General features: G+C 39.0%; 1 long non-coding RNA gene across 1 annotated transcript in view; it reads left to right on the top strand.

The window, feature by feature from the left end:
• The first annotated feature begins 3,809 nt into the window (after positions 1-3,809).
• Positions 3,810-20,548, top strand: part of LOC129526140 (uncharacterized) — a 30,973-nt gene continuing 14,234 nt past the window's right edge. The window contains exon 1 of the long non-coding RNA XR_010130585.1: positions 3,810-6,409. This is a non-coding gene — a long non-coding RNA (uncharacterized lncRNA). The remainder of the gene's footprint in view (positions 6,410-20,548) is intronic.

The raw sequence follows: 20,548 nt of genomic DNA, 5'->3' as shown, positions 1-20,548 counted from the left end.
GTATATGGGTTTGCCTATCCTGAATGCAATGCTTCTGCCAATACTGCCACTCATGGACTCACAGAATGCCTTATCCACCATCGTGGTACTCCACACAGCATTGCCTCTAACCAAGGCACTCACTTTACAGCTAAAAAATGTGGCAGTGGGCTTATGCTCATGGAATTCACTGGTCTTACCATGTTCCCCATCATCCTAAAGCAGCTGGAATGATAGAATGGCGTAATGGCCTTTTGAAGTCACAATTACAATGGCAACTAGGTGACGATACTTTGCAGGCCTGGGGCAAAGTTCCCCAGAAGGCCATGTATGCTCTGAATCATCGTCCCATACATGGTACTGTTTCTCCCATAGCCAGGATTCACGGGTCCAGGAATGAAGGGGTGGAAGGGCACCACTGATAATCACCCCTAGTGATACAATAACAAAATTTTTGCCCCCTGTTACGAAGACTTTATGTTCTGCTGGCCTAGAGGTCTTAGTTCCAGAGGGAGAAACGCTGCCACCAGGAGACACAACAATGATTCCATTAGACTGGTGTTAAGATTGCCACCTGGACACTTTGGGCTGCTCCTACTTTTAGTCAATAGTCTAAGGAGAGAGTTATAGTGTGGACAAGGCTGATTGACCCAGACTATCAAGATGAAATCAGTCTATCACTCCACAACGGACGTAAGGAAGCATACGGATATAGGAGATCCATTAGGTCATCTCTTAGTATTAACAAGCCCTGTGATTAAGTTCAAGGGGAAACTGCAACAGCCTAATCCAGGCCAGACTACAAATGGCCCAGACCCTTCAGTAATGAAGATTTGGATCACTCCACCAGGGAAAAAACCACGACCTGCTGAGGTGCTTGCTGAAGGCAAAGGGAATACAGAATATGTAGAAGAAGGTAGTCATCCTTACCATCTAAGGCAATGTGACCAGCTGCAGAAATAAGTACAGTAATTGTCATGAGTATTTCCTCTTTCTTTTGTTAAAAACATGTTTGTGCATGTATACAATTGCACTAAGAAAATATCTTCATTTTATTTCCTTTTTCCTTTATCATGTGACATAAGATTTATTTACTTCACATCAGCATTTACGTATTGTTAACTTTATGTAATAGTATTTGGGTTGGGGATTAATGTGTTTCCGGTTGTACAAAGGATAGTTGTATTATGTTAGATGTAACTACTACCTTATTATTGTCTTTATTTGAAGATTATGTATGATCTCAGGAGATGTGTATGGATTCAAGTTGACAAAGGATGGACTTGTGATGGTTAATACTGAGTGTCAACTTGATTGAGGGTTTCTCCCCTTTGTAGACCATATATGGTAACTTTCTTATATTGCCATGGCATTTTTACACTGTCATGGCCCTGGTGGGAGTGTCTTTTAGCATGCTAATGAATTACAATTAGCATATAATGAGCAGTGAGGACAACCAGGGGTCACTCTCATTGCCATCTTGGTTTTGGGGTTTTAGCTGGCTTCTTTACTGCAACCTGTTTTATCAGCAAGGTCCTTATGACGTGTACCTTGTGCCAACCTCCTTGCTCTTCCTGTGACTTAGAATGCCTAACCTCCTGGGAATGCAGCCCAGGAGGTCTCAGCCTCATTTTACCCAGCTCCTATTCATGATGGAGTTGCTCTGGTTCAAACATCTCTGACAATTCCCGCACTCCCAATATATTGTAGAACTATTTATAATACCTAAGATATGGTAACAACCTAAATGTCCATCAAACGATGACACATTTCTTTTAAAAAGGTGGTATATATACACACTGGAATACAATTCAAACATAAAAAAAGAATAAAATCCTGTCATTCACAGAAACATGGATCAGACTGGAGGACTTATATTAAGCAAAATAGGTCAGGCGCAGAAAGACAAATATGCATGTTCTCATTCCTACTTGAGAGCAAAACAAAAAACAACCAAAAAAACCCACTTGTCTTTATTGGAGGTTTTTTGCATATAAATCAATTTTAATTAACCTCAAGTGACTGCTGATTTGTAGATAAAAATAAAAAAGAAGCCCTCTACATCGTCTTGGTTTTATAGATAGGATAATAATTTTTTAAATAACTGTTAATTTAGTAGCTATCAAAATCATTATTCTGCCAAAAAAAGCCTGATGTAATGAATGAAAACTTTGGTAAAACAAGTCTTTCTCTAATGAATAATTTTTTGTTTTTTTTATATGGAATCTCACTCTGTCGGCCAGGCTGGAGTGCAGTAGCGTGATCTCAGCTCACTGCAACCTCTGCCTCCTGGGTTCAAGCGATTCTTCTGCCTCCTGAGTAGCTGGGAATACAGGTGTGTGCCACCACACCTGGCTAATTTTTGTACGTTTAGCAGAGACATAGTTTCACCATATGGGCCAGGCTGGTCTCAAACTCCTGACCTCGTGATCTGCCCACCTCAGCCTCCCAAAGTGCTAGGATTACAGGCATGAACCACCACACCTGGCCTTCTAATGAATATTTTTATACAAGAGTTCTTAAACACTCTGCAAGGCTTTTTCTTTCCCTCCCTCCCTCCCTTCCTTCCTTCCTTTCTTCCTTCCTCCCTCCCTCCTTCCTTTCTCAACTCAGAAGTATTATCATATAAATAAAATAAATATAAGCAGTGTAATAGTATTATCTTCCACATCTCAAGGTTTAAGCCATTCTTGTAAAAATTAATGATAGAATAAGGCTTATTGTAAGAATCCAAATGTACTTATACAAGTGCTTCTTATTTTCATACCACATCTTAATACATGTGTAGTGTCAAAAATGTTCTTCAGTCACAATCATAATTTTTATTGTAGACAAGAAGGTAATAGACTCTTCCATAGTGTCATATCAATGGCTTTTGAAAACCTAATAAACAGAGCTAGTTTCATCTCCGTGCCCTCTACTATGTTGAAGTAGAAAGATAATATGATTTACTGAAGGTATGCTAGGATGTCTTTGACTATTTTAACAACATTAGATTGTATGCAACCAACTTTGATTTTGAGCTTTTTATGTATAAATCTTTTTGGCATGAACGATTCTTTATTTCATAAATATGAAATAAGTTTTAAACATGTACTGACTAAAATGTTACCCGCTCCTTCTTCAAACAAAATTATTGCTGAAAGCTTTTGTTATTCTCATTAGACTTTTTGCTTAATGGCCAAAGCAACCTTACCATTCCCCTCAGCTTGAACAAACTTTAACTTGTTTTTTTTTTTTTGTTTTTTGTTTTTCATGCATCTAGGCTTCTAACCTCTCTTTGCTTACAGTTTTTACTTTAGAAAGCTTGTAATTGTAAATTTTTCCTGTGCCCTTTGAGATATATGTAAATCTTTCTGAAAGCCTCTTGCCAGTTTTATAGCCAAGAATGTCTTTATCAAGGACCGTGGAGCCATTCTTTTGAAATGCAATCTTCATAGAAAATAGTATTCCTATATCTTTGTTTCTGCGGGAGGGAAGAAACCCTAAGTACAGTGAGTGCCTTGCTCCGTGTTCTAAAACCACCTCATGTTATGAAGATAAGCAAAATATCTGCACATCTGACGTAACAGTCACTTCTTGAATTGACTTTTGTAGAGGAGAATTTCTTCCTGAAGATGTGTCTATGGTAATGACTGGGAAAGGTGCTTTAGCTTTGACTCTGGATGCATGCAGCAGTATAGTCTGTGATTTTTGGCTGTGAACAGCATAGTGGTATCAGTAATCTCCGCAGTGGTTGGCTACATTTTTTAGTGGAAGCTATGGTGAAAATTGTCAGGCCTCTGAGCCCAAGCCAAGCCATCGCATCCCCTGTGACTTGTACTTATACGCCCAGATGGCCTGAAGTAACTGAAGAATCACAAAAGAAGTGAATATGCCCTGCCCCACCTTAACTGATGACATTCCACCACAAAAGAAGTGTAAATGGCTGGTCCTTGCCTTAAGTGATGACATTACCTTGTGAAAGTCCTTTTCCTGGCTCATCCTGGCTCAAAAAGCACCCCCACTGAGCACCTTGCAACCCCCACTCCTGCCCGCCAGAGAACAACCCCCCTTTGACTGTAATTTTCGTTTACCTACCCAAATCCTATAAAACGGCCCCGCCCCTATCTCCCTTTGCTGACTCTCTTTTCGGACTCAGCCCACCTGCACCCAGGTGATTAAAAGCTTTATTGCTCACACAAAGCCTGTTTGGTGGTCTCTTCACATGGACGTGCGTGAAATTTGGTGCCGTGACTCAGATCGGGGGACCTCCCTTGGGAGATCAATCCCCTGTCCTCCTGTTCTTTGCTCCGTGAGAAAGATCCACCTATGACCTCAGGTCCTCAGACTGACCAGCCCAAGGAACATCTCACCAATTTTAAATCAGGTAAGCGGCCTCTCCTTACTTTCTTCTCCAACCTCTCTCACTGTCCCTCAACCACTTTCTCCTTTCCACTCTTCAATCTCTCCCTTCTCTTAATTTCAATTCCTTTCATTTTCTGGGAGAGACAAAGGAGACATGTTTTATCCATGGACCCAAAACACTGGTGCCGGTCACAGACTGGGAAGGCAGACTTCCCTTGGTGTTTAATCATTGCAAGGACACCTCTCTGATTATTCATCCACGTTTCAAAGGTGTCAGACTACGCAGGGACGCCTGCCATGGTCCTTCACCCTTAGCGACAAGTCCTGCTTTTCTGTGAAAGGGGCAAGTACCCCAACCCCTTCTCTCCTTGTCTCTACCCCTTCTCTGCTTTTATGGGGGAGGGGCAAGTACCCCTCAACCCCTTCTCCTTTACCCTTAGCGGCAAGTCCCACTTTTCTGGGGGAGGGGTAAGTACCCCTCAACCCCTTCTCCTTCACTCTTAGTGGCAAGTCCCGCTTTTCTAGAGGAGGGGCAAGTACCCCAACCTCATATTTCTGTGCTCCAATCCCTTATTTCCATGCCCCGACCCCTTATTTCCATGCCCCAACCCCTTATTTCCATGCCCCAACCCCTTATTTCCATGCCCCATCCCTTATTTCTATGCCCCAACCTCTTATCTCTGTGCCCCAACCTCTTTTCCCACTTTTCTGGAAGGTAAGAACCCCCTAACCCCTTCCCTCCATTTCTCGACTCTCTCTTTTCTCTAGGCTTGCTTCCTTCACTATAGGCAACCTTCCACCCTCCATTCCTCCTTCTACTCCCTTGGCCTGTGTTCTCAAAAATTTAAAACCTCTTCAACTCACACCTGACCTAAAACCTAAATGCCTTATTTTCTTCTGCAATGCTGCTTGACCCCAGTACAAACTCGACACTAGTTCCAAATAGCCAGAAAATGGCACTTTGAATTTTTCCATCCTGCAAGATCTAAATAATTCTTGTCCTAAAATAGGCAAACGGTCTGAGGTGCCTGACGTCCAGGCATTCTTTTACACATCAGTCCCTTCCTAGTCTCTGTGCCCAGTGCAACTCGTCCCAAATCTTCCTTCTTTCCCTCCCACCTGTCCCCTCAGTACCAACCCCAAGGGTCGCTGAGTCTTTCTAATCTTCCTTTTCTACAGACCCATCTGACCTCTCCCTTCCTCCCCAGGCTGCTCCTCGCCAGGCCGAGCTAGGTCCCAATTCTTCCTCAGCCTCTGCTCCTCCACCCTATAATCTTTTTATCACCTCCCCTCCTCACACCTGGTCCGGCTTACAGTTTCATTCCGTGACTAGCCCTCCCCCTCCTGCCCAGCAATTTACTCTTAAAAAAGTGGCTGGAGCGAAAGGCATAGTCAAGGTTAATGCTCCTTTTTCTTTATCCCAAATCAGATAGCGTTTAGGCTCTTTTTCATCAAATATAAAAATCCAGCCCAGTTCATGACTTGTTTGGCAGCAACCCTGAGAGGCTTTACAGCCCTAGACCCTAAAACATCAAAAGGCCGTCTTATTCTCAAAATACATTTTATTACCCAATCTGCTCCCGACATTAAATAAAACTCCAAAAATTAAATTCCAGCCCTCAAACCCCACAACAGGATTTAATTAACCTCACCTTCAAGGTGTATAATAATAGAAAATAGTTGCAATTCCTTGCCTCCACTGTGAGACAAACCCCAGCCACATCTCCAGCACACAAGAATTTCCAAACACCTGAACAGCAGCAGCCAGGTGTTCCTCCAGAACCTCCTCCCCCAGGAGCTTGCTACACGTGCCGGAAATCTGGCCACTGGGCCAAGGAAAGCCCGCAGCCCGGGATTCCTCCTAAGCCTCATCCCATCTGTGTGGGACCCCACTGAAAATTGGACTGTTCAACTCACCTGGCAGCCACTCCCAGAGCCCCTGGAACTCTGGCCCAAGGCTCTCTGACTGACTTCTTCCCAGATCTTCTCGGCTTAGCGGCTGAAGACTGACGCTGCTGGATAACCTCGGAAGCCCCCTAGACCGTCACGGACGCTGAGCTTCTGGTAACTCTCAAAGTGGAAGGTAAGCCCGTCCCCTTCTTAATCAATATGGAGGCTACCCACTCCACATTACCTTCTTTTCAAGGGCCTGTTTCCCTTGCCTCCATAACTGTTGTGGGTATTGACGGCCAGGTTTCTAAACCTCTTAAAACTCCCCAACTCTGGTGCCAACTTAGACAATACTCTTTTAAGCACTCCTTTTTAGTTATCCCCACCTGCCCAGTTCCCTTATTAGGCTGAGACACTTTAACTAAATTATCTGCTTCCCTGACTATTCCTGGACTACAGCTATATCTCATTGCCGCCCTTCTTCCCAATCCAAAGCCTCCTTTGCGTCCTCCTCTTGTAACCCCCCACCTTAACCCACAAGTATAAGATACCTCTACTCCCTCCTTGGGGACCGATCATGCACCCCTTACCATCTCATTAAAACCTAATCACCCTTACCCCACTCAACGCCAATATCCCATCCACAGCACACTTTAAAAAGATTAAAGCGGGTTATCACTTGCCTGGAACAGCATAGCCTTTTAAAGCCTATAAACTCTCCTTACAATTCCCCCATTTTACCTGTCCTAAAACCAGACAAGCCTTACAAGTTAGTTCAGGACCTGCACCTTATCAACAAAATTGTTTTGCCTATCCACCCTGTGGTGCTCAACCCGTACACTCTTTTGTCCTCAATACCTCCCTCCACAACTCACTATTCCCTGCTTGATCTTAAAGATGCTTTTTTCACTATTCCCCTGCACCCCGCATCCCAGCCTCTCTTTGCTGTCACTTGGACTGACCCTGACACCATCAAGCTCAGCAAATTACCTAGGCTGTACTGCTGCAAAGTTTCACAGACAGCCCCTATTACTTCAATCAAGCCCAAATTCCTTCCTCATCTGTTACCTATCTCGGCATAATTCTCATAAAAACACACGTGCTCTCCCTGCCAATCATGTCCGACTGATCTCTCAAACCCAATCACCTTCTACAAAACAACAACTCCTTTCCTTCCTAGGCATGGTTAGCGGAGTCAGAATTCTTACACAAGAGCCAGGACAACACCCTGTAGCCTTTCTGTCCAAACAACCTGACCTTACTGTTTTAGCCTAGCCCTCATGTCTGCGTGCAGCGGCTGCGGCTGCTTTAATACTTTTAGAGGCCCTCAAAATCACAAACTATGCTCAACTCACTCTCTACAGTTCTCATAACTTCCAAAATCTATTTTCTTCCTCATACCTGACGCATATACTTTCTGCTTCCCGGCTCCTTCAGCTATACTCACTCTTTGTTGAGTCTCCCACAATTACCATTGTTCCTGGCCCAGACTTCAATCCGGCCTCCCACATTATTCCTGATACCACACCTGACCCCCATGACTGTATCTCTCTGATCCACCTGACATTCACCCCATTTCCCCAAATTTCCTTCTTTCCTGTTCCTCACCCTGATCACGCTTATTTATTGATGGCGGTTCCACCAGGCTCATCTAAGCTCCTGTATAGACGCTCCTTTTTATTAGGCCCCAGTCTCATTCCAGACACCAGACCAACTTAGACTGTGCCCCACCAAAAAAAAAAACAAAAAAAAAACTTTTCATCCCTACTATCTTCTGTCTAGTCATACTCCTATTCACCGTTCTCAACTACTCATACATGCCCTGCTCTTGTTTACACTGCCGGTTTACACTGTTTTTCCAAGCCATCACAGCTGATATCTCCTGGTGCTATCCCCAAACTGCCACTCTTAACTCTTGAAGTAAATAAATAATCTTTGCTGGCAGGACTATGCTGAATCTCCTTAGGCACTCTCTAATCAGATATCCTGAGTCGTCCCAATTCTTAGACCTTTTATACCTGTTTTTCTCCTTCTGTTATTCCATTTAGTTTCTCAATTCATCCAAAACCGTATCTAAGCAATCACCAATCATTCTATATGACAAATGTTTCTTCTAACATCCCCACAATATCACCCCTTACCATAAGACCGCCCTTCAGCTTAATCTCTCCCACTCTAGGTTCCCAGGCTGCCCCTAATCCCGCTTGAAGCAGCCCTGAGAAACATCGCCCATTCTCTCTCCATACCACCCCCCAAAAATTTTCACCGCCCCAACACTTCAACACTATTTTGTTTTATTTTTCTTATTAATATAAGAAGGCAGGAATGTCAGGCCTCTGAGCCCGAGCCAAGCCATCGCATCCCCTGTGACTTGCACATATACGCCCAAGTGGCCTGAAGTAACTGAAGAATCACAAAAGAAGTGAAAATGCCCTGCCCCACCTTAACTGATGACATTCCACCACAAAAGAAGTGTAAATGGCTGGTCCTTGCCTTAAGTGATGACATTACCTTGTGAAAGTCCTTTTCCTGGCTCATCCTGGCTCAAAAAGCACCCCCACTGAGCACCTTGCAACCCCCACTCCTGCCCGCCAGAGAACAACCCCCCTTTGACTGTAATTTTCCTTTACCTACCCAAATCCTATAAAATGGCCCCACCCCTATCTCCCTTTGCTGACTCTCTTTTCGGACTCAGCCCACCTGCACCCAGGTGATTAAAAGCTTTATTGCTCACACAAAGCCTGTTTGGTGGTCTCTTCACAGGGACGCGCATGAAAAAAATGTGCTGGGAACAGGAGATACTACGTAGGTCTGCCCTCAGGGCCCACTCATGGCAGGTAGTGGTAAACCAAGCATTACTGACCTTGGGCCACCAGGTGGCATATGCAAGCACAGTGTTAGTGAGTGCAGGTGGGCAAATTCTTGAGACTCCAGGCAGTCTTCCTCCATGCTGGCAGTGGGAGTGGTAAGCCAGATCGGTGGGTGAGTCCTTAGGCCCTTAAGCTGAATATATGGCCTGGATTATGGTAGTAGTGATGGCAGGATAATTTTGGGGCTCTCATGTGGCACTCACTAATGTTAGCTGTTGGTATGATGGGCTGAGCAAGCTGGTCCCCAGGTTCCAGGTTCCTCGGTTGTGCATGTGCGTGGATGTAGTTGATGGTATTGGTGACAGGCTATATGGGCTTACCTTCAGGATTCCAGAAGTAGGGTACAGATGCTAGAGGTGGTAGAAGGGGTTGGGTAATCCCCAGGTCCCTGGGAGGGGTGCTCATGCTTTGGGTGGGGGAAGCAATGGTGACAGGTCTGGTGGGCCTGATCTCAGGGCATCAGGGTATGCAGAGCTCCAGGAGGTAGTAGGCAGGGCAGGCAATCTGTGGTGTTGGTTGTGGAGAGCCTGACCTCAGGGCTGGTGCTAGAGTGTGGTGATCCTGCTGTTGAGTATGGGTGGGGTTGCTATCAGTGGTCCCCTGCAGGGAGCTCTCAGGTTCTGAGGGGTGTACACTTTCAACTCTGGCAGTAGCAGTGTCCACAGTGGTGTGTGTGAAGAGCCTGCACTCATGACATGCACTAGAGCACAGAGGCCATGCTTTTGAAGGGGGCAGGGTTGCTATTCAGAGCCCCAAACAGGCACTTCTCAGTTTCTGGGTAGTGTTTGCTTTGTCTCCTGGCTGTAGTCAGTGACTGCTATCATGTTCAAAGGGGTCAGATGGATCCTGCCTTTCTGGGTGTGAACTCAAGCACAGAGGCTGTGTTGTTGGTGGGAATGGGGTTACTATTTGCATCCTCAGACAGGCAGCTGTCAGGCTCACTCACTTTGGCTCCCAGTGGCAGCAGCACTATTGTGATATGCAGAAAGGGGAAGGGATCCATTTTCACATGAGCCCAAGTACTGAGAACATACTGCTAATAGGGATGTGGTTACTGTTTACATACCCAGACTCAGATTTAAGGTTTGCTTGCTTTGGCTTTCAGAGGCAGCAGTGGCTGCAGCAGTGTGGAGAGTTGGGGAAGGGATCTTGACCTCTGTGCATAAGCTAGAGCACAAAGGCCATGCTGCTAGTTAGGGCAGGGTGGTTCCCTGCCCTAATGGTACCAGGTACCATTGGTATCATTATACCAGGCAGGGAGCTCTTGGGTTCTGCCAAGCATATGCACTGGTTCCCTTTGTCTCAGGAGAAGCCTCCTTGATGTGCTGCACTATCATTTCCTTGAGGAGTTGTACTCCCTGTGGGTTAGAGTGCTGGAGACCCCACAGCACCATCGGGTCCAGCCACCGCTGTGCCACTGAAGCCCTCCAGGTGGATGCCAGGGAATTCTACTGGGGGTTCACAGGGTGTGAAGATGTGGAATTGTTGGTTCTCAGAAGGGGATGCAGTCTGGTGGAAGCTGGACTCTGGCCATAGTGCCCTACTGCAGCTGCTTATGTCTTGCTATGTGATGTGGTGCAAGTTTCCTGCTTGCAGCAATGCCCTGGCAGGCCTCTAGATCACCACGCTGTAGAGCCCCCGCCTATGCTAATCTCAGAGCTGTATAGATGGAAGAGGTATCCTGTGGTTAGGATTGCAGTAGTCTAAGGTAAGACTGTGTACCCCTAACGGCTCACACTGACCCTTTCCCCATAATAGGGAGCCATTCCAGGATCCCAGCTGGTCCTGGCTGAGCTAGCTGCTAGCTTCCTCTCCTTCTGTGCCTCAGGTGTTTCCTGTGACTTCTCTCTTAAACTCTAGTGTTCTTTCCTAGATAAATTCTGTTCAGTTCTATTCAATGTGTGATAATCTATTAACAATTTTACTTCTTTCTGGGGAGGAAGAGTGTCTGATGTCTCTAGTTAGCATCTTAAAACCTCTCTCCAATATGTGGTTCTATTGTCCACATTTCTGCTATCCTATAGGAAGATGCTCTGACATTTGTCTTTATTTTGATATCCCTCATGAGTTTTTGAAGTGGTTTTATAGAGTCATATCAAGGAATGGATATAGACAAAAAAGGAAATGCTATTTTTAATTGATTGATAGAATAATTATTGAAATACATTCTTCTTAAAATGGAACTTTAAGGGCATCTTAGCATGTGTCAAGAAACAAATAAGAGGGAGAACAGGGGGAGGGTGCTGAGGAGATGTTAGTCAATGGATAAAAAATTTCAGTTAGATGAGAAGAATAAGTTCTATTGTACAATATAGTGACTATAGTTAATGACAATGTATTGTACTTTTCAAAATTACTAAGAGTAGATTTTAAGTGTTTTCATCACAAATAAATGGTAAGTATGTGAGGTAATACACTATTAATTACCTCAATTTAGCCATTTCACTATGTATATATTTCAAAACAGCTTGTTGTAGAAATATATATAATTTTTGTCTATTAAAAATAAATTAAAAATAGAAACAAATGAGCAGTTAGTTGAAAAGAAACTAAACATCCTCATGAGATAGTAACTAAGTTTATGACTCAGCAGGAGCATTTTATTTTTTATAAATGCACCTTTGGTTAACAAAGAAAGCAAAAAGAACACTGATATTAACATGTAAATGAAAAATTAGCATAAAAAGTTGATATTTCTTCAAATTTTCCTGAGGTGATTTTTATCTGTTCTAAGACTTACAATTATTTGATAAGACTTTTAAAATTACTTACTAAATGGAATTTTAATATGTAAAAGTAATTTTTCAGCAAAATATTAATATATATTAAAGAGATAAAATACACTGATGATTTTCTCAGTTTATCATTTTGTCACTTTGGAAGTAAGGCTATATTCACGTACTATGTGCTAGGCATTTGTAGGGAAATGCTAACAAATGACAACCTGAGTAATTTTCAGTTGTCTCAACTTTCAAACAAAAATTGTAGAACTTATAAAATGGCACAGAGGATTTGTTAAAAATACAGCATTGAAGTATTATACATATTAGGTCCTAAATACAGTTAATTTATGATGGCGCAATTTCATTATATAAATGGTAGTCCTGAATGGAATATGTTATATCCACTGATGTACAAATTATATATTTTCTCATGCAATTAAAGAAAGTTAATCACAGTGTATATCACTTGCAAATGGGTTAAAACAAACTGGGACTTCATGTGTAATGAATATAGCCAAGTATAATATTCAAATAAATTTTATAACAACATATGTAATAATATGCTGCTAATGTTCTTTTTATGTTTTTAAAGGTTTTTTGTTTTATTAATATAAAAATGATTAAATATACCCAGGCAACTTATGAAATTATACATTTTTGTAAAAAGTGTTTACAGGTAAAAAATGATTGGGAAAAGTTTATCTAGATAAGAAAATTATATAGTGGTAAAATATTACTTGAGTATTTTCTGTGTAAAGTGTTATGGTTTTATTTTCATTGTTGTAATTGTGTGTAATCCACACAATTTTTTTCTGGCATTAGAAAGGCAGAGATTACAATGAACGGGACAATGATTACTTGCTAGAGTGTTTGCTGATGAGATGTAAATAGGTTCTATGTTGGAAGTACAGCTGCAGAGGAGATCAATAAAATTGTTATATGGAATTTGTAATACAAATTAATTTGTACCAATGGTCACATTAATTATTCTATTTAACACATTGAAATATATTCTATTTCAGTAGTGTGCCTCTGTAACATTCTCAACACAAAAATACAACTTTGAACAATATCTTGCCTTTTCATATTTTATATTAAAACAGAATAACATTGTTCTGCCGTTTTGACCCTTCCAAGATTTCTCACAGATAACTGAGAGGATTGAGAAACAGCTCGGTTCCAAGTAAAAAGGGTTTAATGAATGTTGCAGGAGGGTAATTTTCATGGAAATGACATTTTTTTGAAGCCTAGAAAATGTAACAAAAAAAGAAAAGGAAACAGCCTATCTTCATGCTGATGACAATGTTTATAACGAGCCTGAATAATAGAAATTTAACCAGCTCCTGAAGTATTATAATCTGCTTTTGATTTCTATGGGAACTTTGCAAGTAGATATAGGTATAACAAAAGAGATTTTATTTGAAACTCTTCAATTAAACTAAGAATTGATAGAAAACAGTTCATATTTTATATTGAGTTAACCATGTATATGATCATTACTAATGAGGCAAATCTTTTGATACCTTCATATTCCATTCTCAAATAGAGAACAATAAATGTAATATTTTTTCAGACAATTCTCTCTCACAACATGTTCTCACTCTCCATCTGTATGTACATGTGTATGTATATATGTATTTTTGCACAGATAGATGTACAGATAGACATACCACTCTTAGAAGAGGCAGTGGTGTTGGGAGACTGAGGAAGGCTAATTCATTCAAACTATGTGTCTGGGAGAAATGTATTTCAAACATTTCCAAAAGTTAAAATCTTTTACTGGCATGTATTTCAGAATATTATTAATAATTATTAGGTTGCATTAAGAAGCTGGAGATATGCTGAGTTTTTAAGTAATTGTTTTTGCTCAGCAAAGAGATTTTCCTGAATTTCCTAAATTTAAAACCTATGTTTCATTGTCAATTTTTTTTCAGGCATTATGTATTATGATAGATAAGCTGAAGCATATTAATTTGCGCTCCAGATTAAAAAGTCTCAGTGCTACAGATTAAAGTGTCCCAGTTGATATGATAACATTCTTTAAACCATCTTTAGCTAGTACTACACACACAAACACACATGCTATATTGTATTCAAAGGTGAAAAATCCCTGTATCTTAAACTAAAATAAAAATAAAGAATTTTGTTGTCATAAAAGCCTGTATCCCAGTGTTTAAGGCACTCACCTGTTGTGCAAGACATCTCTTTTGAACATGTCCTATTATTAAAAGCCTTCATAAGGCTTTAAAGACTAAGAAAAGGTCAGTCAGTTTCATTTTTGTTTTTCAGTAAGCAGAGAAATGATTGGAAGCTCCAGTCCATCAGCGTGCTGTTGACACTAAGCCCAACATTGCCTTTGATCAGATGATGTTTTGCCAGCTTTTTTTGTGTCTTACTTTTAGGGACGTGGATTAAAACAAACTGACCAACTTTCAGTCCAAACAAGAAAGAACCCTGATAGGCAGGAGGAATCATCTGGAGCATGTATAAAGAGCAGTCTTTCTCAGTTATTTTTTAGTCTTTGCTACTGATTCCTATAGTCTAAGACTTGATTATTCACAGTACTTATCAATTAACACCACTGGTTAAAACACAGTTTTATGACTTATGATTTCCATGTAGATTTGAAAGAAAACCCACAGGAGTAACACTAAGAATATTGTGTTCTGCCAATTAAAAACAAAATATCTAATCAGAAAATTAATAGCCTCAGAATTTGATATCCAGGAGAAGAATTGGGAGATCCTGCTATGTTTTGCTCTGAGGGTCAAGTGAAAACAATAAAATGTAAGCCTTTGACTCAGTATGTGAGTTGATGATAAAGAGTGGACTGTGCTATGAATTTTGTACTGAAATGCTCTGAAATATGTTTACTGAGATCTAATTCTCTCTCACTTTTTCTCTACTCTTATTTGAATCACTGGATGCAAGGGATTACTTGTTTTCTTCATTTTCTCTCTCACTTTTTCCTCTCTCACATAAAAATAATGATTGGGTAACTGCAAATACAAACTCACCTTTGTTGGCTCCTTTGCCTCTTCTAGGTAACTGTAAACAACTTATATTCTGATTCTTACTTGGCTATTACTATAATTGTGACTTTGAGTAAAAAACTTAACCTTAAAAACTTAGTTTTACCATTTGAAGAATGAAAAATTAGATAAGATGATGCCCAGTGACTCTTTGCCTCACATTTTAGTACAGTTTATTCATTTCTGTTTGATTTCATATGATGTCTCTTTGTGTGACTTTTTACAAAGAAACTACTAAGACTTTGAAATTGGATTGAAATTAAAGACAATTTCAATCCAGTCTTCTCCAGCCCATACTCTCGAGAAGATTTAGATGATTGCAAAATGTTGGTTTTTCACTGACCAAGATGGCCTTAATGTTTTCCCTTAGCTGGCCTGCTTCTTTATACTGACCTTTTCCTAACTGTGGAGTCCATCCATCTTTTCATTAGAAGATTTACTTTAGTAAACTTGCAAGCTTAAATTCTTTATCTGCCTTTTTCAAATGCATGCAAGTTCTCTTTCAGCCTCTTGCTGCTTTGATAATCCAGAAAATGCTTTTTTCAAGTACGTGGAAACCATTTCTTTGAAATGTGAACATCTAAGGAAAAACATCTGTATTAGTCTTTTTTCAAGTTGCTGATAAAGACTGAGAAATTTACAAAAGAAAGAGGTTTAATGGACTCACTGTTTCATGTGGCTGGGGATGCCTTAGTCAAGTTGAAATGTGTGTCTCACATGGCAGCAGACAAGATGAGAGCTTGCTCAGGGAAACTCCCCTTTATAAAACCATCAGATCTCATGAGACTTATTCACTATCATAAGAACAGCATGGGAAGACCTACCTCCATGATTCAATTACTTCCCACCGGGTCCCTTCCACAACACATTGGAATTGTGGGAGCTACATTTCAAGATAAGATTTGGGTAGGGACACAGCCAAACCATATCAGCATCCTTATCTCCCAGTCCCAGTGGACACTGCTTAGTAAACACAGATGGCCAAATCACAGAAAAAACCATTTTCAAAATGAGCAATAACTCAGTGTGCTTCACCTATCCCATTGATTAACCTCTCTAAATTCTCTAGTACTTTCCCACAAGTTCACCCTAGTGCTTTACCTCCCACTCCCCCAAAACTTCATTTCAACAGTATTAAGTCCAATCTGTCTTCTCTACTGCTATAGCCTGAATAAAGTCTTCTTTGCCCATTTAAGTTTGAAGCAATTTTTGCTTCAATACCCTTTATCTTTGTGTGAAAATTTTGCCTGGTCTTGGAAGACTGGGGAAAAAGCTATTCTTATTTTTTCAGTTATTGCCTCAAGCATCTGTCTTCAAATTTCTAGAAAATCCTTTCTGTATACCCTGTACTCATATTCCCAAATTTTGGTCACTTTTGTTTTTTGAATACTGCCATTACCTCCATCCTTATTAGGTGAAACATTGTTACTCTATCAAATTCTTGATCAAACAATGCCTACACCATGAAATATGATTTTCCTTATTTCTTTACTTAGAAATGATCTTCCATTGTCTGAATTCCTATTGTATATTTTATACTTCCTTCATGACTTAGCATTATGTCCTTTACATGCATAAGTATAAATATAACTATAACTTTTACATTATATGATCAGTGTTATTTAGATTTTTTTAAGTTAATGATTTTGGTTTTATGTTTGTGTCTTTCTTTTGCAAGAGCCTAACTTATTTTTATACCAGTTGTTCTCAAAGTGTCATTGTGAGAATCTCTTAGAAAAGCATATTGGGGGATCTAGCTCAATAGTCCAGTATCAAAAACTCTGGGGTGAGGCCCTGCAATGTGTATGTTAACAAGCCATTCAGGTGATTTTCATATATGTGGAGTTTGAGAACTATTGTTTAAATTATTTTTCTCACTGTCTTGCACTTCATAAGAGATAAATGTGTTTCTAAATACAGAAAATGTATTCAAACATTCAAACATATCCAAGCAACACACATATGTGTATCACTTAAAATTAATGTTTATTTTAATTATATTATTTTTTTCTAGAAAACTCACTTGTTCTCTAGAATAATATGTATTATAGCTCAAAGTGTCACTAAAGATCATCTAACAATCAGTTTTCATTTTTGTAAATGAAGTGAGGATATACTGGGAGAAATTGAATAAAACATGATGTACTCTAATAAATTACATTGAGATTGAAATTTTTATTTTCCAAAGCCCAGTCCAACATAATTTTAAAACAACATATAGTGGTTAATGTGTGGTTATTTCACTCTAAATATTAGATCCCCACTCTCCAACAGAACTTTTTGTAATAATAAAAATTTTCTACATCTTAATAGTCTCAAAATAGTTGGACACTTGAAATGTGGCTAGTGCAACCACAACAAAAATCAACTCTTAATTTGATTTAATTTTAAATAATTAAATTTAAGCAGCCACAATTGAATATTGGTTACTATCTAAGTGTAATTCTGGAGTTTTTAGATAATATAAGATATTAATAAAATGTACTAAAGTTGATCCAATATATATAATTAATTTTAATAATTATCTAATTATAAAACAAAGCATATTTGATTTTTTAAAAATTCTCCTCCCTTATTAGATAATAATTTACAGGCAAAATAATTATTATCAAGAGATAATATTGATAAGGACTTGTGCTGGGTTAATTAACTTCTTCAACTAATGAAACTTCATGTTACTACCAGCTAGAAGACAGGGACAATAGAGAAACCAAGAGAGAAGAGGTGCCAGAATTCTATTCTACTCTAAGTAATAACCTGGATTTATTATTACAATTAGCTAAGGTAGTCACTTAAATGGAGTCAAATGGGAATAAAGTGAGTAGAGATATTATGGTATATTATAAATAGTATAATAGAATGTATTATTTTAAAATGCAAGCTAAAAAACTTTACTACAACTTAATTGCTATTTGTTGGAATATATATATATATAATTATATATTTTTAAGGTCTATCAAGGAGCTGTAATACTTATACAGAATATTGGTTTCATCAAGGTAGTTTACATGATGACACATCTGAAACCATTTTAGAGTAATATGGCCAGAGAAATGGTTTAAACACATAATTTTGCAGGAAGTCTTTAATTTTTCCAAATAAGGTAAAATATTTGAGAGAGGCAGAAATCAGAGCTCTTCCGGTTGGAGAGAATGAAGTTCTCCCCATTTAGTGTTCCTTGGTTTCATCTCCTAACACCCTAGAGGCTTCAAAATCTCAGATATAATTTGAAAAATCTCATGGCAATAATTTAGTTTTACATGTCTATTTGAATTCAGGTTTAAGAGTGATTTTTTTTTTAAATTTCATCAAATTTTACGAAGTACATTCTGCCTCTGCTACCATTTTCATCTTGACAGAAAATATCTTTATTTGCTTTTCAGGTTACTCAGTCCAAGGGGAAATACTTAATTCCTTAATGACAAAATCACCAAACAGAATTGTCTTTTAAAACTATAAAAACAGTGAAAAGCCATTTTTTAAATAAATAAAGTTTTATTGCAACATAGTCACATTTATTCATTTATATACCATCCATGGCTGGTTTTGACTGTGAAGATAGTATTTAATGTCTGTAACAGAAATCTTTATGCCGACAGGAATAAACCATTTACCATCTGTCTGTTTAAAAATAATAATAGTAATAATAATAATAACAAAGTTTGCCAATACCTGGTCTCAACTAAAAAATACAAAGTGCAAATTAAATGAAGAATTTTAGCTATCCACATTTTGACAGGTCAGTAGGTTAAAGACAGGTCAAAACGTACACAGCAGTTAAACTGAAAAACATATTAAAATTTTGGTTATCTGTAAAGTCAATGTGATTCAAACATTGTAATGTCCCCATTCAAAATGCACAGATAATTTAAAAATTATATTACTTTGATTAACTTTCTCAATCAAGAAAGCCTCCTTTGGTAGAGACCAGGGGTTGGCAAGCTAAAGGCTGGAGGGCCAAATCTGGTTTGCAGCCTGTTTTTGTACAGCCTTTAAGCCATATAAAACATTTTAAAAGATTATACAGAATACAAACAAAGAATATATTAAGAAACTGCATATGACTGGCAAAAAACTAAAATGTTTACAATATAATCCTGTACTGAAAAAGTTTGTTCACCTCAAGGTAAAACTATCTTTGTCAATGGTGCTCTGTACTAAACAAATCAGATTATGAAAAAAATGAAAAAAACAAATGTATATATAAACAAAGCAAAAACTAGCTTAAGAGTTCTCTTAAAATAACATTAGTTGATGGAACTACAGATGTATATTTTGGAAGAGACCATTTAGGGTAATGGAGCATTTGAAGATCTCTCCTGAAGACTTTTGTTGTTATTATTTTGTTGTTCTGAAGAGCTAGATTAGAGAGCAGAAACAAAGGTATGGAAATCACAAATATGCAGTCTTCACCACAATATAAGAAATAATGTTCTAAAATTACTCAGTCATGCTTATAAATCACAGAAAGTTATCTATTAGTAAAATGGTCAAACCGAGTAAAATAGCGTAACACTGTAAAATACTTCACTTAGAGTGAAATAGGATTAAGGACCCAAACGCACATCTATCATATTCTTCATTTTCAAGAACACCACATTTTCAAGACAGTCTTTTATTGTTATTGCATCCTATTGTTGTTTTTCACTCACTATCTTTGTTTACTCAGTGCAAATATTAATATATTTTATGAACTTTTAAAATTTTGTATGCTTTTATTTTTATCTATGCGATTTGGCTTCCAGCTTTCACATGAGAAGCTTTATCTGAAATGTCTATTAAATCTCTACTTTTTCTTATATTTGATCACTCAAAAGTTAATTGGAAGCCTTGTACATATAAATAGAGCTTGTCTTCTCTAGAGGTTGATATAGCTGTGATGCTTTGAAATCCAGAATGCTGGTACTTTTAAGTCTTTTTCCCTGTGTTCTTAAGATATCTCCAGAAGACTCTTCCAGCCTTTGCATGAAAAGTGTAGATCTGTCTTCCAAAAGTCCCTTAGATGAAGGCTAGAGGTTTCAATACTTAGTATATGGAATGAAACTTTTGGTAGCTGGTCTAGTCTTCCCCTAACATTAGGAATTCCTGAGAATTTAGCCCTTAGTTGAACCCCAATGCAATATTAATTCAAGGACTAAGTACTTTATTCTAAATCCAAGATAAATGAGGATTGTGTTAAAGTTATGTACCAATTTAAGGAGTTTTGCCTGCTTAAAGATAGTATTTATTAAGGAACATGTAAGTAATAAAGAGTCTATAATTGATGGATAAGATATGCAGCTCCACCTAGGAATGGGAGCTTGTTATGTATCTTTCAGGGAGCATACGAGTAGCAAGCTCTAAAACCTGAAGGAACTCTTAAGGCTGATGGCTTCAATCCAAAGGAAGGCACACTCTGCCTTCTCTCCTGTGCGTTTTAGTGCAGTGTGATGGAGACATTCGGAAGACATGTCAGGGAGGCATAAGGATTGTACCATGCTGTTACAGAGCATGCTGTGTTGCTACCTATATTGTATACTTTTTCAACACTAAGTAAGTGTTTTGGCAATGCTTATTTAATCCTATGGGTTTGTTTGTGAATTCAAATCCAGAATCCCTGCTGTTGGAGCAGTGTGAAGACTGCTGGATATAAACTTTCATCTACTTCTCTCATTTACTGTATGATAATGTCTCACTCCTGCCTGCCTTAAATTTAGGCCTTTATTGC

This window comes from Gorilla gorilla, chromosome 14, assembly GCF_029281585.2.
Source record: "Gorilla gorilla gorilla isolate KB3781 chromosome 14, NHGRI_mGorGor1-v2.1_pri, whole genome shotgun sequence".
NCBI lineage: Eukaryota > Metazoa > Chordata > Mammalia > Primates > Hominidae > Gorilla > Gorilla gorilla.
This window is presented reverse-complemented; position numbering and strand designations above follow the sequence as displayed.